Source organism: Lynx canadensis, chromosome B4, assembly GCF_007474595.2.
Source record: "Lynx canadensis isolate LIC74 chromosome B4, mLynCan4.pri.v2, whole genome shotgun sequence".
Classification (NCBI taxonomy): Eukaryota; Metazoa; Chordata; class Mammalia; order Carnivora; family Felidae; genus Lynx; species Lynx canadensis.
In genome coordinates, this window is record NC_044309.1 from 60,173,455 (window position 1) to 60,191,535 (window position 18,081).

General features: G+C 41.9%; 1 long non-coding RNA gene across 1 annotated transcript in view; it reads left to right on the forward strand.

Annotated features, from left to right (window-relative positions):
- LOC115518519 overlaps positions 1-18,081 on the forward strand; it is a 56,632-nt gene that overhangs the window by 14,520 nt on the left and 24,031 nt on the right. The gene's annotated exons all lie outside the window — the stretch shown is intronic.

Consider the following 18,081-nt stretch of genomic DNA (forward strand, 5'->3'; position numbering starts at 1 on the left):
ATAGAGTTTTGGATCTTGGGCTTTGAAGTTAGATGGGCCTAGCTGTGTCTGTTTCCTCATTTGTAAAATGGGGGCAATAATAGCTTATCATTGGTACCGCTGGTTTTCAGCTGGGGTGATTTCACCCCGTAGGAGTCAGGAAACATTTCTCATGTTACAGCTGGGGATGGAGGGAGGACTGATGTCCAGTGACTAGTGTCCAGGGATGCCACTGAACACCCTTCAATGCAAGGGACGTAACCAGAAATTACCGGCTCAAACTGACAGCTGGTGCTGAAGGTGAGAAACCCTGCCTTGTGGGTTTGTGAGGATGAAGCCAGACCATGCATGCCATCTCAAAGATTGTAAAATCAAGCCTTGAGGAGGGTGAATCCCAAAAGGCTCTGTGTCAGCGGCATCTGTGATCCTTGCCAAGGAAAACCCTTGTTCTAAGGATTTCATGCTCTCCTGTTTAGAAGACTCAACTGGAGAATGTTTGTGTTACGCTGTGTGCTAACATGAGCTGGCTGCATGTATCGGAGCTGTGAAAACAATTGTTAATTTTTAGGGTGTTCCTGGTAAACTTCCTGCTTGCTTAACTAGTTTGTTCTATGATAATTTTGGTGTGTGGGTTTAAGTCCTCTCTCTGATGGAAAATATTCTGGTTAATGAATTTCCAAAATATGTTTTGGCAAGTGGGATGTGAAAAGTTCTTGTTTTCACATCAACAAGCCTCATGTTTTTCTAGTCCTAGATTTAAAACAAGGCCACCCTTCCCCCCTGTTTACTGTTTTACCTGCCCACTGCACAGTGTTTGGGTATTGGTGGGAGTGGTTTGGAAGGTTGTTGGATTTCCATCAATTGTTTGTTGTGGATTTGCAGGGGAGATGGTTATTTAAATCTTTTGTGACTTCAAAAGTAATAATGCACCTTATGGACGATTTTAGTAGCATAGAACAACCATAAAGACACAGTTAAAAAAAAAAAAAAGTCTTCAGTAATCCTACCACACAAAGGTACAACTATAGTTGCTGTGTTTCTTTACATTTTTTTATTTGTACTTTTCCCCATATTTGAAATATTGAGTATGTGATTTGTGTCCCCCCTGTATTTTATTTAACATTGTTTTATTTGCCCTTCTCCACCCTACAAAAATAAGTGTAAATATTATTTCTTTTTTTAAAACATTTTTTTATGTTTATTTTTGAGAGAGAGATAGAGTGGGAGCAGGGGAGGGGCAGAGAGAGAGAGGGAGACACAATCTGAAGCAGGTTCCAGGCTCTGAGGTGTCAGCACAGAGCCCGATGCGGGGTTTGAATTCACGGACCATGAGATCATGACCTGAGCCGAAGTCGGACGCTTGACCAACTGAGCCACCCAGGCACCCCTGTAAATACTATCTCTAAAGACTGTAAAGTATCCCATGTAGGGATGTTTCTTGATTGATTTAATCCCATTGAGGAGGCTGTTTTCAGTATTTGATGAGCGTCTTTATGCAGTCAGCATTTTCTGTATAGATCATTTTTTATCTTTTTTTAATGTTTATTTTTGAGAGAGCAGCGAGAGTGCAAGAGAGAGATAGGAGGGAGACAGAGGATCCAAAGCAAGCGCTCAGTGCCGAGCCTGATGCGGGGCTGGAACTCATGAACTGTGAGATTAAGACCTGAGCCGAAGTCGGATGTTTAACTGACTTAGCCACCCTAGTGCCTCCAGATCCTTTTTATCTTTGTCATAGATGACCAGAAGTAGAACCAAAGGATGTGCATGCATATGAGTATCTTGGTTGATATTGCTATTGGTTGCCAGTAAAGTTTGTACTAAGTTTTGCTGCCATTAGCAGAATGATTTCTCATTTTAATAATACTTGGCAATTTTCTAGGAGAAAAGACTTTTGTTTTTCTTTTCTTTTTTATTTGATATTAATGAGATCAAACATGTTTATACGACTGTTGACTGTATTTCCTGTTAATACTTCATGAACTTTGCCTGCTTATTATTTATTATTGGGAATTAGTATCTTTCTTGTTTGCCGTAAACTATGTGTTTCACTTAATCCTTATTTACCTTTTATCATTGTTATTATAAATATTTTGACTTCGTTTTTTTCCCTTCAATTTTCTATTTGGTTTGTCTTTCAATTTTGTTTTTAGTCATATAGAAATAGAAAATTTTTATGTAGTCAAATCTTGATTTTCTTTTCCACCATCTTTCACCTTCTTTTGTCTATATTGAAATGAACCCTTTGTATTTTGGACGTGATTATACTGACTTGTCAGTGTTTTAAAATTCTCTCCCCACTGTAGACCGCTATAGAGTTTCTTAATGAGGATAAATGGGCTTCAAGAACTTGGTCTTATATGGGCACCCATTGTGTACCATGGAAAACACTCCACGTCTCTGTGTGAGTGGGTTGGGTATGTGTGAGTAGGGAAAGTTGATGAGAAAGGTTGAGGCTCATGTTGGGCCGTGGCTTGTTTGGTTTTGTTTTAATTTCCTTTCCCACAGGGTGGAAGCGAGCTTTCCTGAAGGCAGGGGCTTCCACAGTTCTCACCTGGCTGAGTCACCGGGGCCAGCAGCTTGCTGAGCAAACGGTGGCTGTGCCTGGCACAGAGTTGGCCCACAACAATTATTTTATTTGTCTAGTGCCTGAGAAGGTATACTGAGCAGAGGCTGGCCAAAGTCCCCCCCCCCCCCCCCCACTCCTTACCCCTGAAGTTTTATTCTCTTTGGCTCCAGGCTCTGTGTTGCTCAGCCTCATCAAGGTCACTCCCTGGCCTGTGAGGGGCTCCCTAGGTGCAGTTCACCAGCTGAAGCTTGAAGAGGAAGGTAATCATAACAAATAGTGCTTACTTCTTTTGCAAAACGCTTTCACTACGGCTTTTTTATATGCTTCTCACCTCAACCTTATGAGGTTAAGTACTATTTTCATCTCCATTAATTTGGAGGAAACCACCACTCAATAGAAGCATAATTAAAATCTGGAGCTTCTGACTCCAGAGCTGATCCTCTGTGCTTCTGAAACAGTTCTGTCATTATGATTTCTGGTTGTGATTTCTCGGTGGTGCTATTGGGCAGAAGGTAGCAGCAACTTTAGGTTTTGCAATCAGGCATAGCTTGGATGGGATTCCACGAGAGTCATGTCTTAATATTGTGACTTTGCTACTTGACCAGCCTGAGCCTTGGTTTCCTTGTCTGTAAATGGAAACAACAATGTCTACCTTGCAGGGATGTTGGAAAGTTTAAGTTGAGATAATCTATACAAGACTCCTAGAACAGTACCTGGCTCACTAATTGTGGGTGCTCGGTAATGATTGCTTCCTAGTCTCAAGGCTCAAAATGCTACTGTTCTTTTTTGTTACCAGCATTTCAGAATAACTGGCAAACCTTCTCAGACTTGTGAAATTTTAGTAAATATTATTTATATTTCAGTGCAAGAAACATTTGTTTATCTGGCCTGCTTATTTTCCTATTGAGTAGATGTTCTTCCCTGTTGTGGATATCACCTGCCTCTCTGAAATCCTTCTGCTTGGAGAACTTTGTGATGAATCTCCAGCTTAGTCCTGTACTCACAGCCAAAACAAAACATGTTTTGTCTACATGTTTATGTAAAAGCACGGACCGTTTTTTGGAAGGGCCATAACCCAGTCATTCCTTTACACATAGTTGAGATTTTTGGCATCTTTCATGGAGTTGTTACTTGTCCCCTGTTATTATAAACATCCAGGTAACAAAGTAGTCTTAAAAAGAAAGTTGTAGGGGCGCCTGGGTGGCGCAGTCGGTTAATCGTCCGACTTCAGCCAGGTCACGATCTCTCAGTCTGTGAGTTCGAGCCCCGCATCGGGCTCTGGGCTGATGGCTCAGAGCCTGGAGCCTGTTTCCGATTCTGTGTCTCCCTCTCTCTCTGCCCCTCCCCCGTTCATGCTCTGTCTCTCTCTGTCCCAAAAATAAATAAACATTGAAAAATTAAAAAAAAAAAAAAGAAAAAAAGAAAAAGAAAGTTGTAGAAAATCACGAGAAAAGAGAAAGTTGCTAAATAACTCTGGATACCAGTTGTTAATTAAATCTCACTTTTCAGACCCTGTACAAAGTGAGTTGGATTTGATTGGTCCTGATGCTAGATTTGGTCATCCACCTAAAAAGCCTCCACTAAAGAGGCAGAAAGCCTCTTTCTGCCTAAAGAGTTTCAACATGAGGATTGTCCTGCCAGTTAACTTCTATTGTATGTTTATTCAGACTTTTTCATTTTAATAAATTGAGCCAAGTAATTATATATGTTAGCTTAGAGTTGTATTATAATCCAATGCAGCCTTGTTTCTATGGAGTTAAAGATAATGCCTTTCGGCAATCTTCTTTAAAGTGTTTCTTGGATCTTATTTATTTTTTGTTCCTGAAGCCACAGTTGCATTTTCAACAATACACCCTCTTAGTATTGGAAAGGGGAAAGGTTAATGTGAATGGGGCCTTAGTGGGTTAATAACTAACCTTGTTCTTATTCTGGGAAATTTAAATCTGTTGTCCTATGTTTTTTCCATTCCCCCCCCCCCCCCCCCCCCCCCCCCCGCCCCCGCCATGGTAGGAATGGAGAGACAAGGATGGGAAAGCTTCTCTTTAATGTAATTTATATAAGTTACATAAATTAGAGTCATAAATTAGTTGCATTTTTATATAATTCATGCCATATGTATATGCTTTACATAACACATGGATACAGTTAAGTATCAATGATTAAGTGAAATTTACATGATTTCTGAGTTCCCTCTTATATCTAGAGTTCAAGGATCAAAGTGAGTGCACTGTTGGCCAAATCTCATGACTATTGCAAAGTGAGTGTAGGACATTGTAAAATGCTATGGTCCACTTTAATGGTCAGTAGGCAGTTGTTTTCCTAAAATTCTGGGCCTAATGTTTGATTTCTTAATTTGTAGCCAGAGTGGACATTTGGGGGCAGAGGTGGGAGTGTTGATAATGGTGGAGAGAGTAGATTAAATCTGGAAGAATAAAATTGGTGCTGATGTGACTATTAATTAACAGGATACAAAAGGACTAAAGATTGTGCTTTGGGATCACAAGATAACAATCCAGTTGGGCAGCCCTGAGCCCTTTGCGGATCAGCCAGATCGTTTTGGCACCAGCCCTTTGAAACAAAGCCTGAGAACCCAGCGAGTTTTACCAGGCATTTCTTGTTGCTGGCTGGCTGGCTGGCTGGCTGGCTGGCTGGCTGGCTGGCTGGCTTATGGAGTAAATAGAGTAATTAGCTCTCATTAGCACTCCCACAAGCTGTAATGCATCCACCTGAGGCAGAGAGACGCTTGCTTCTGTTCCTGATGGTCCTGAAAACGTTGAAAATCCCCATCTGATCTCTTCAGTACAAGCATTTTTGCGTTGCAGAAACAGAATGCCAAGTTGGCAAGAATAAAACCCACCAAGTGTCTCAAATGACGGTAGCAAAGCCTGCTGACCAGGGTGGAAGGCTTTCCTAAGAACAATGACTGTGTCTAAGAAAGTGGTGAGCCTTTTAATATAAAGCCTTTTCTTCGCTCTCCCCGCCCCACTGCCCTCTTGTGTATTCGACTGATAGGAACCAGGTTAGTCAGAGATACTGAACCCTTGTGGTCATATAACTTGATCTCCTTAGCCTCTTGTCAGCTAGACTTTAGAAGTTGTGGTACCAACAGAGTATCTGCGTTGTTTCAAGTCCTTGAGAAAGAGAGACCTTGGAGGGTGGTTTGTGGCCCTGTTCAGGACCACCTGCTGTTGATAATCCATGTTCCTATGGAACAGATCTGTAGTTATGAAGGTGGAAGCCAGAAAGGCCGATGGAGGAGGGAGACAGAGTCTTGGGGGCTTTGCACACAATCCTGGAGAAATACATAGAAAAATTGCAAATGGGTAGATTTTATGGGAAAGGATCTTGAACCAAGAATCTGGCAATCTAATCCCAACATTGATCAGGTGTGTGATCCTGGGTAAGTCATAAAAGTGAGGTAATCATACCAGCCCTGCCCTTACACGGAGAGCTGTGAGGGTCAAAGGAGACAATGTGTAAAAAGCTATAAAACATTAAGCAGGAGTGTGATTTTAAGTTGAGATTTTCACATGGAGAACATTATCTTCATTTTTAACCTTCTGAACCCAAACCTTTGGTGATAAGATAACAGACACTGTGCAGGTATCTGCTTTTGCTCTGACTTCTACTTTTGTGACATCCCTAATGCCATCCCGGGCCCTATACTGGGCTAGGGGGCCTGAGTGACTGGTAGATGGTTCCTCAGGGTTTTCTGGGAAGTGGTACTGTCTCCTGTTCGACGCTGTAGCAGTAGCTCTTGATTCTTGCTCAGGCCTGTCTGCCGTCTGCTTTCTTGGGGATGCAGCAAATACTACAAAGTCATCAATAACCTGTCAGCTCTAAGAGTTCTCTGTTATTAAAAGTTTGAAATACTGGGGATAAGGTGTTTAGGACTTAATGTCATACTTACATGTAGAACTGTTCTTTTTAAGTAGCTTTAGAATGATTTCCTAGGATTTGAGGTTATGAAGCAAGTGTGCCTTATGTGGGGAGGGGCGTACTCCATTGGCTAAGGTTGCAAACATCAGACCTGGCATCCGTGCTCTCGTGTCAGTTTTCAGTGCCACATGATGCTGTGACGTGCAAGTCACTAGCCTGGCAGTGTCTCACCTTCTTTACTTGTGAACCTGTGATACTCCTGGGCATTATTTAACTCCTGTCCCTGTTGACTGTATCGGCTTGGTGTTCAGAAAGTGATCGGGATTGATGATCAGAATGTCTGTAATTATTAAATCAAGTCACATTATTTTTCAAAGATTGTTTCCGGCCTTCATTGGACCTCTGATAGCATGTCTTGATGGAACATGTCTAGGACCTGTAACTCCCTCAGTACAATTGTAAAAATAACTTGCTGAGCTTAGAAAACAGCCTGTCTTTGAGGTACACTGGAAGCATGCTCAGCCCAGGAGTTGGGTGCTGAGGGATTTTAGGGGTGAGGAAAAGACAGTGGGATTTGGTGGAGGAGAAGCTGATCAGCAATGCAGCAATACAGCTGATCAGCAGTAATGGAGGCCCCAGCTGTGCTTAAGGGGAACTCTCGAGTTGGGATGGCCCTGTGGAGGCAAGGAGCTGGATGTGTGTGTCCCTGAATCAGCCCATTGCTGGCAACTGGGCACCCCTTCTGGTGGCTTAACCTTGAGTGAAGCAGTGTCCTGCGGCTGGCTGGGGGCTTTCCCTGTGAGCTGTCAGCAGCTGGGGAGGAGTGCAACTGGATCTAAAAATGGGGTTTGGGGGTGCCTGGGTGGCTCAGTCGGTTAAGCTTCTGACTCTTGGTTTTGGCTCAGGTCATGGTCTCACAGTTTCGTGAGTTCGAGCTTCATGTTGGGTTCTATGCTGGCAGCGTGGAGCCTGCTTGGGATTCTCTCTTTCCTTCTCTATGCCTTCTCCCCTACTTGCTCTGTCTCTGCCTCTCTCAAAATAAATAAATAAAAGTTTTAAAACGGGGATTTGAGTGGAGCACACCAGTGTCCACTCCCCTGTCCCAAAGAATCTAACCCCTTAAAAAAATAAACAGTAATAGAGAACACCAAAATCTCAGCATATATGGTAAGTCTCTTTATCTGCAAAGTTAGAAACTTGGATCCCATAGCAAAACTGAAGGAAGAGGTCATACCCTTTTGTTAATGACAAATCAACAGATCTCTAGCCTTTCGGAAATTTTTGAGATGCTTGGGTAATATTTGTACCTGTTGATGGTGTAGCTGGGGCCAGCTTCTGTATATGTGAAATGGCTGACCTGTACTTGAGTAATTTTTCCCAAATATGAATTACTGCATGTTTAGAATAGTAATCTTATGTGTGCATAAATGAATTTGTCTCTGGGATATTTAACTCAAGTTGATTTTATAGAATTGGTGGTTCATCACCATAAATGTCAGGCAAGCAGGTTAAGGCACACAAACCATCAGACCTGGAACTTTCTAGGGGACCCTATGGACCGAGGGGAAATAATGGGAGAATATAGCTTCTGTTGAAGTTCCGGTCACCTGACAGGGCATCTTAGTGTGGTTGAGGATGATAATTTAGGAGTTCTGTTGCCAAAGGATAAGTTAATGGGCTTTGAAAAAAATGAATGAGTTTTCTGGCATTTCCAAAAGCCAGTTGTACTCCGCAAATATCTGAAACTGTCTGGCATGGTGTAAGTGGGATGGGTAAGCAAGGGTAAAGTCCTGCGTCTTTTCCAACCTCAGATTAAGTCATATCTGCAAAAGTGAACATGGTTCTTCATCATTTCTATCTTCTAGTGAGTGAAGGAGGTGGTGGGTTCTGCTGGCCCATCATCTCTGTAGTTTGAGTGTGTTGTGGGGCCCGGAGGTAAGGAAGGCTGATGATTTGGGGTTGGCACAGAGCCAAGGTGTGTGTTCTGACCACTGGGTTTCACTTCCCAGTGAGTCCCTGTCAGCTCCTATGTAACCCTTGTATCCTTTGTCTTTTTGCTCGGGAGCTCCGTAATGCGAGTCACACGAGATGTTACTAACCTGTTTGTTTCTGTTACAGGTGTAGTGGAGAGAGAAATAGGTCACTGTTCCTTATTCAGAAACTGAACAACTGCAGCTGCCATGGTGATAGGTTCTGTGTTAGACACACATCTCACCTCTTGGAGGGATGTGGCGATTTGGTGATTGCATGTCAAGTCGATGAGCTGTCAGCCAGTTTATCGTATTGCCTGGAAATGGGAGATGGCATAAAACAAACTTGCAAGGTTTCCTCAGATGAGAAGGAAATTAATGTAGCATAGTGACTCTGCCGCACCGGAAGGGCTGAGGTGAGTCTGTCGAACACGTGCACTGTGTCGTCTTGAACTCTCCACTTGGATGGTCTTTCTCAGTGTGGTCCCCAGAGCCTACGGTGATCTCACAGTGCAAGGAGCAGGCAAGGCAAGTTATAATGTAGTCTGTGTCTTCCTCTGGCTTTTCTGTCTTTGTGACATGCCTACACATGTGCACTGGCATTCTGGAAAGTTCAGACGGGGAATCTCCCAACTACGACTTTTTGTTATGACTCACTTCTGAAAAGGATGAATCAAGAAGAGTTTCTTTGCCAAGTAGTGTGGTACTGTGTAGGGAGAAATAACTGATGTTGGAAGAGAAACTTTGAAGAACCAGAATTTAAACAAAGAACAAGATGGAGGAAGCCTCTATCAAGAAAATGGAAAACCAGAGGTGATCTGGAGGGTGTTGCCTGGAGCTGTGGGAAATAAGTCAGGAAGAAGAGAAATGGAGACAGGTCAAACAGAAAACATTGCCTGTTAGGGCTGACTGCAGTCTGAGGACCGAGGCAGCACCAAGGGGCTTGGAAACCCACTCTACAGGGAACTGCCCCACCCATCCACCTGCTTCTGCCTCCATTCACCTGGAGCAGGAGGGTCTGACAGTCTGGGGAGGGTGCTATTTGGCTGTTTTGAAGGCAAGACCTCAAAGTGTGGAGCATCTTGCTTCCTTCTCTAGCTGATGTTGCATAACCTCTCTGAGAGAGAGAACATAGTGGTTAAGGACACAGGCCCTGGAACCACACAGATATCTGCTACTTACTAAGGTGTGACTTGAACTCGGGGCCTCAGAAAACAGGAATGTGGATGAAATTGGTTGTATTTCATGGGATTATCGTGAAGGGTTTAGCAGAGCACAATGAAGTAAGAGCTTAAAACTGTTGTTACGTGCCAGGAGTTGTTATGGGATTTGTAAAATGCTGACACTCTCTGGCCCACTGTCACACTTTGAACCTGAGCTTGGTTTCTGTGGAGAATTAGACACTACCAGGGCTCTGGTGGGTTATTAAAAACAGCTGCAGGTCCTTGCCAAGGGCTCTGGACGTCCATACACTGACCTCTGGAAAGTTCCTGTATTTAAACCCCTTGATGTTTTCTAGAGACTGCTTCAGCAGGGACATCCACACACATTGACTTGGAATGGGTGTGGGTACTATTTTTAAATCTCCATGGATAATGTGTGCTCGGTTAAATACATGTAAATATTTATTCACCTCCTAAGCATCTTTTGTGTACAAGACGGTGGACCCAGAAGTGGTATACCAGGGCTGCCTGCTGTGTGTTTGGGGTTTGCATGATGTTATCGTGCCTTCCTACAACACTGAGAGAGGAAGGTGATATTACCAGTTTCACAGAGATGAAATAACTTGCTCCAGATCAGAGATAATCCCCAATTTCACTGAATGTAAGACCCATTCCAATTGCAGCAGTGTTGGAATGTGAAAAAAAAATCTTTTTAAGTAATGAAGTAAATAGAAGAACTTAGATGCTCATTCTTGCCTAATTTCAAAGCTTATGTTATTTTTTTTTATTTTTTATTTTTTTGTCCCATCACACACAAGAACTTGCTGTCGATCTGGTTGGTGGAAATAAAACAAGCACAGATAGGAGAACAGCTAATGTGTTAGGACTTGAAAGGGCAGCAGTAATAATAGTTGGTGTTTATGGACTACTTATGATGTGGCAGTGCTTTCATAAGAGCATTGGACTCTTCACAATTATTCTGAGGTGGATACTGTTATATTGTCTTCTTCACCAATAAGACAACTGAGATGGGTACTCTTTTTTTAAAGTTTATTTATTTATTTTGAGAGAGAGGGAGAGAGAGGGAGGGAGGGAGAGGGAGAGAGAGAGAGAGAGAGAGAGAGAGAGAGAGAGAGAACCAGTGGGGGAGGGGCAGAGGAGGGTGCAGAGGACTCAAAGCAGGCTCCCGTGCTGACAGCAGAGAGCCTGATGTGGGGCTTGAACCCATGAACCGTGAGATCATGACCTGAGCTGAAGTTCAATGACGCTTAACCAACTGGGCCACCCAGGCACGCCCCTGGCTGGTATATTTTAAATTCAGATCACCTGCAGATTGCATTTCAAAGGCAGCAACATTTTCCTTCCACATCTTTTGAATAGACAGACCTATTGTCAATGGGAGAATTGAACTGCAGTTGATTTTGGGTCAAGATGCCCTTTTGCTGCGATAATCCTTGAGGGTCATTCCCAGAGTGAGTGTCTAGCCAAGCGGTTCTGAACTGCGGTCAGGAACACTGACCCCGTGTATAGGTTGATTGGAGGGATGCCCGGAGCAGAGAAAGACTGTTGGGGTTGCTTTGAGAGATGCCCAGCTGTGGGATGGAACATTGAGGTTGGGACTGAGCCCTCAGATGGGGCTGAGGACGGGGGAGGAAAAATGCATTCATACTCAGCCCACAGTACCAAGGTGGGATTCTAGTTGTGACTCCAAGTCCCTGTCTCACAGGGGTAAAAGGCTCTTCTTTCCTCTGGCTGAGGGCTATCTGGTAACACTGAACTTAATATGCTATGGCACGGCCCTGGTCACTGCCCTAGGTGGGGGGCTGGGGGACATTGAAAATAAAGATGAACTTGGACTTACAGTGATAGGAAGAGAGCAGAACTTTGGGTGACTGACAAGTCTGATCTCTCCCTCAATACTGCCTCTGTCATCACTCAGTCCAGCTGGGTTGGGGAATGTGCTCCTCAGGGCTCTGTGTGAATGCTGTTTTGTAACCTGTTGTGTAGTGTTCTTCTCCAGCCTTTTCTGGCTTCCTGCTCTCTTAGCTGTCCAGAGGATGAAGGCCGTTGGCTTTCCTGCTGGATAACCCATCTGCTTATATGAGCTGACTTGATGGATCAGCCTGCAGAAACCCAAGAGTGCTCAGTAAAGTTTTCTCTCTGTGGATGTCACCAAAATGCTGGAGATGTGTTGGAAAAGTCCCTGGTGCTTGATGAGTTCGCCACAAGGAGCCTTTGTGGTGTGTGGCTAACTCTTTATGGGTAATGGGTTTCCTATGAATTGGTGATTTGTAAGCTGAATAAAAAACACTTCTTGTCTACACAGTTTATCTGTGGTAAGGAAAAGGTCCCTTCAAAAGTACCTTGGTCACTTTGGGCCTTATGCTCAGGGACTCAGCGTGCACGACTCCAGAGAGTGCCATTCACATCTTTGTCATTGCTGGCCCTCATTTGATTCCCTTAGTAATTCTCCATACCTTTGAGAACATTTTCGGAGAGACCCTCTGTTGGAATAGGGCTGAGATGGAGTTGGCTGTGGCCAAAGATCAAATAATAGTTCCTACTTCTCTTCCCTTCTCCAGTCCTTCAAATTGAACAACTAGAGAGTGCTTTCTGAATTATATGTTATTTATTTATTTAAATGTGTATTTATTTATTTTGAGGGGGGAGGGGCAGAGAGAGAGAATCCCAAGCAGGCTTCACACTGTCAGTGCAGAACTTGACTTGGGGCTCGAACTCACCAACTGAGATCATGAAAGACCTGAGCTGAAATCAAGAGTCGGGTGCTCAAATGACTGAGCCACCCGGGCATCCCATGAAGTATGTGTGTTACTTAAAAAACTAATTAAAGAGGCAATTGATAAGCAGCTCTTGCTTGTGCCTCGAATAAACCTGCTGTTCATAGAACTGAACAGGACACAAGAAGGTGACTTTTAGGAATACCAGTGTTTCAACAAATTTGATCCCGAGAGTATTTAACAGTTCCCATCTGGTTAACTTGTAGACATTAGCTGGCACTCCTGTTAAGACTTCTGTTCCATTCTGGAGCTAACACACAGCCTGGTGTAATCAAGACAACTGTAGTAGAGACGTCTGTGCTGGTAGAGGTAGCTGTCATGCTCTGTTTAACAAAAACGATTTTAAATTGATTATTCCTTCCTTACATATTGCCATTCACCAGATTTCTCAGCCTGGTGAAGCTGTTCATTCTATTTAAAATACTTGCTTTAGGAAAACTGATATTTTCTTCGGTAAAGAAAGATGTGCATTAGAAGGAAATGATTTGGTACTTCGAAGTGCTCACCACAGAGTTTTTACTCAGCATTTTTTATCAGTAATTGGGAGTGATGGTTGAAACAAAGCTGGAAGAGACCACTGGCAACAGAATTCAGAAAATAATCCTTATGAGATGGTATGGTGAAGTGAAGCTGGTACTATTTTAAGTCACAGGGCTATATGTTGTGACTTAAATTATGTTGTGAATTTATATTTAAAAAAGCAACTAAAGGGACGCCTGGGTGGCTCAGTCGGTTAAGCAGCTGACTTCAGCTCAGGTCATGATCTCACGGTCCGTGACTTCGAGCCCCGCGTCAGGCTCTGTGCTGACAGCTCAGAGCCTGGAGCCTGTTTCAGATTCTGTGTCTCCCTCTCTCTAACCCTCCCCCATTCATGCTCTGCCTCTCTCTGTCTCAAAAATAAATAAGTGTTAAAAAAAAAATTAAAAAAAAAAGCAACTAAAGGGGCATCAGGGTGACTCGGTCAGTTCAGCATTCGACTCTTGGTTTCAGCTCAGGTCATCATCTCATGGTTCATGAGTTCAAGCCCTTCATCAGGCTCCGTGCTATCAGAGCCTGCTTGGGATTCTCTCTCTCTCTCTCTCTCTCTCTCTCTCTCCCTCTCCCTCTGTCTGCCACTCCCCTGTTCATGTGCGCATTCTCTCTCAGAAAGAAATAAACTTTAGAAAAAAAAACCTAAAAATGAAGATGAGTTGGTTTGATGAAGGCATCTTGGGGGTTGTCACTGAGCACAAATGTGATGCTGTGGCAATGGAGAGTTGAGGAAAGTTAACCTTACCACATTTAGCAGATATAATGTAATTAGTGTCCAGTTTCCTGGAGAGAACATTCCCTTTGTGCTCTGTGTTGGAGATTCTTGTGCTAGACCCCATCCACTCCATTTTAAGGAATGGTGCCACGTTGGAACGTTGCCAGCTTTGGGGTGGGGAGATACTATGACCAGAGATCTGGAAATTGTGACCTATTAGGAGTGTTTTGAAGAACTGGAATTTGATGTCCTAGGAAGTTAAAGGAGACAGGACTGCTACTATAAAACTTCTGTCAGCTTGCCAAGCAGAAGAGCTTGTATTGTTTGATCCCTGAGGACAGTCCTCCAGGGAGATGAGGCTGGGATGAGGTGGGCAAAATGACTCAGGGAAGGCAGGCCCTTCCAGTACCCGAGTGAGTATAGTCATTTCAAGGAGGTGGTGGGGGTTCGTTGAGATGCGTCAGAAAACATTTAGACTTTGATAAGGTTCTGTGCTTTTGTAAAATAGCTGGTTCCTTCTGGTTCTTTTAAAAAATTGTTTTATTCAGAGAGAGGGTGGTGGAAGAAAGGCATCCCTTGTCTGTGGCACAGGCCACGGAAAGTAGAACTGCTGGTTTCTGATGAAAGCTGAAAGAGCTCTGGAAATGTGTCTTAACGTGGCTTTTCTCGTTTCTTGTTTTTGCAGATCCTGCCAGGACTATAGATCCCTGATGCCTTTGTTTGGTTTTGTGTTTTGCATGAGTGAGCTACATAAAAGTGATTATTTTATGCAAAAAAAGATTGCTACCGGGTCCACCCTCCCCTCCCGCCCCCCCAATGGAAAGTTAAGCCTTGTGTTTCTCTGCTTGGCAGAAATTGTGCTTTTCTGTGGAGGAAATCGTAAATCAGGATTGAAGGCAAAAGATATTTTAACCCAACTCTTTCCCCTTTCTCTAAAGAGTAACGGTCACTTGGCTATGATGCAGCACTGCAAAGACCGAATTAAAACTTTTTACCTGTTGGTAAGCTTGTATTTTCATTGACTCAGATCTTTTTCAGAAATATTATTTGGGAAGGAGGAAGCCCCAATTTTATGTTAATTGTCTTGATCTCTATCTCCTGACCCAAGTGTATTTATTCTTTTAAGCTTTTTGAACACCATTTTACATAAAATTATGAATAACTTAAAAAATAGCCTTATGGTTGAAATAGGCTGTGCATTGAAAAAAAAACTGTCAATGTTAAACTTACATTTAGTGTTTAGAACTTAAATTGTGAAAACTTACGTTGAATTATGAATAGTGAATACAGAATAGTTTGATATTAACTATTAGCCCATTGACTGAAACTGTTCCTTGAGTACATGTATTGCTTTTAGAGTAAAGTATTTTTTGCTCATTTTTTGCTCATCTTGTTGTGGTTCACACTCTGGTTTCTGCTGGAGAAACCAAAGGTCCAGTGTAGGTTTTTTTATTTCCTACATGGCTAACTATAAGGTTTTTTGACCTACAGATGGCTAATATGGACATTACCATGGCCATCTGGGAGTGACAAAGAGCATATTTGTGTTTTAATAAAACACATAAATACTGAAAGAACTATGAGACTTTAATCGTTAACAGTATTTCCATTCTCTGTCAATGGTAACATTATTATTACAGACTGAAAAACCAGTTTTGAGATATCACCAAACAGAAGCTATCCTGATGATACCCAGAACATTGGTTTAAGACTAGCTGTTGTGGGCTTAGCTTGCATTATAAGTTACACAGATTTTGTGAAAGATTTGTATGAGGTTAGGTTTAAAGGAGTTAGGAATTCAAAATGGAATCTCCTGTTGATTATTTCTTTCTTCCAAGACTTGAATATTGTCCACATTAGAATTATCATTTACCGAAGGAACAGGAAACTTTCTTTCTGTCTAGATTTGTCTTGCTTTGGAACAGTTTTCTTTGTGTATGGTACTTTTAGACAAACATAGCCCTAACATCCAACGTTGACCAGAAGAGAGCAAGTTGGAAGAATGACTTACAGAATTACTAATAAACCATCTAACCTCTCTGCTTCAGATTTCAAACTGGTTACTTCTTGGAATTGTTGGATTGTTGGAGGCTAATAAATTAATCTGTGTAGGCCTGCATTTCTAAGCGAAGTGATTATTTTACATTTGCTCTGGCATATGTATTTGGAGGGAAGGGGGTGAAAGGAGTTAAGAGTCTTAAAATCGCCAAGGTCCCTTTTAGGCAACTTCCCCCCTCCCCCAAAACTCAGCTTTGTCCAGTTGTTTACTGACTTGGCCAAGTAGCTTGGATTTTGTTTAATCTCAGAATCTGAAATTGCATCAAGTCATGTTATTTGATAATTCTCCATGACTGGCTTCATATGTATTTTAGGAAAAGGAAAAAGGAGTCTGCTTTAGAAATCTCATAGCTTGAGTTATTTTTGAATTCATGAAGGAAAATGTTTTCTTCTCTTGCTGAGTATTTTTGTGTCAAACTAAAGTTTTGAGGAGTAACATCATGGTATTAATACTTTTGTACAAGGAACAGGAATAATCTGAAAAATTAAGATGTGAAGGTGGTTACCAAGTACTTAAAACCATCTGTAGAATGATACTTGATAGAGATTTTTACATGGGTATATTTGTTACGTAAAAGAGCTCTTTCTTTTGAATATTAGCTTCTATACTCATGTTATTTTTTACTGTTAGGTCAGTTCACAAAAGATTTCCAACACTGTAGACATATTACATTTTATCTAAGTGTTAAATGCCACCCCCCATAGTTTTTTTTTGTTTGTTTTTTTTTTTTTTTTTTTTTTTTATGAACAATGAGTGGTACAGATTTATTGGGGACAAACCTGGAATTACTGGAATGTGAACTGCCTTCTTAAATTTCTAAGTGCTCAGGAAAGTTCTCTCTCCCCTACAGATTTCCAAATAGATTCTCAAATTTTGTTTGTTTTCTTATAATCTTGTGAGCTGGGAATTACTCAGTTATTTACTCATTTTATTTGAAGCTCTATTTCTTTATTTCTTGGAGTCAGTTTTTTGAGTCAACAAGGCCTTACCATGCTCTGTATGACTTTGGGTATTTGTGTACAATTTATACATTCATGGGATTTTTGTAATGCAGTGGGTATGTTTGAGTGGAAGTTGGCTCTTGAAATACTTTGGAATAAGATTATTAGGCATTTGATATTTTACAAATGCTTGATTAGCATGCTTACATACTCTGTGTCTTGTAGATTTGTCTTTTCTCTAGACGCTTTCCTGGTGTTTTCAGTATTATTTGGTGTTTAGAACCACTAACTGATTTTATTTATTTAAAAAAATTTTTTTTAAGTTTATTCATTTTTTTTTTTTAATTTTTTTTCAACATTTTTATTTATTTTTGGGACAGAGAGAGACAGAGCATGAACAGGGGAGGGGCAGAGAGAGAGGGACACACAGAATCGGAAACAGGCTCCAGGCTCCGAGCCATCAGCCCAGAGCCTGACGCGGGGCTCGAACTCACGGACCGCGAGATCGTGACCTGGCTGAAGTCGGACGCTTAACCGACTGCGCCACCCAGGCGCCCCTGAAGTTTATTCATTTTTGAGAGAGAGAGAGAGAGAGAGAGAGAGCTCAAGCGAGCCAGTGTGAGTAGGGGAGGGGTTGAGAGAAGGAGACACAGAATCCGAAGCAGTCTCCAGGCTCTGAGCTGTTAGAACAGAGCATGATGTGAGGCTCCAACCCACAAACAGCGAGATCATGACCTGAGCCAAGGTTGGCAGCTTAATGACTGAGCCACCTGGGCGCCCCACACTAACTGATTTTAAAATGAACAGGGCTACTTCTAGTAATCAGATCATACAACCAAGAATTGGGAGTGCTTGTTTTCATTTTCTGTCTCCTTCCCAGAATGGGAGCAGTATAGAAAAGTGGGCATATGTGTAATTATATAGAATATCACATGTTACGTATCAAACATACTATCTTATATAGGGCAAGAACTATCTTACTCAATTTTTGAATGTGGTTGGGGAAAAACATTTGAGTATATACTCCTCCCCTTCCTCCCACAAAAAACACACAAACACAAAACTGCTGCTTAGACTTGAGTAAGACCTATAAATTTGTATATGTGTTTCATCTTCTGCAAAATATAAGTGTAAAGGAGCATGTATAATGTACACCGTGTGGCCTCACAGTTAGGAAGCTGTGTTATTGTAAAATCTTATTAGCATCACCAGAGGTAATAAAGTTAAGCTTATTAATTTAAACTTGCCATTAACCTATTTTGCTGGGTATAACTCAGCCATAATGATGATTTTTAAGCATCTACAAGTATGTATGAAATTGTTATTGGTGCTAAATATTAATAACAGTTTGTGTTAGTTTTTTTTTTTTAATTAAAAACACTTTTTCAGCGATAAGGTTTTCTCGTGATTCCTGAGGTTTGAGGAATGTGATGGTTCAAGGGGGAAAAAAAAAAGCCAACCCAATAATACAGTACCAGAA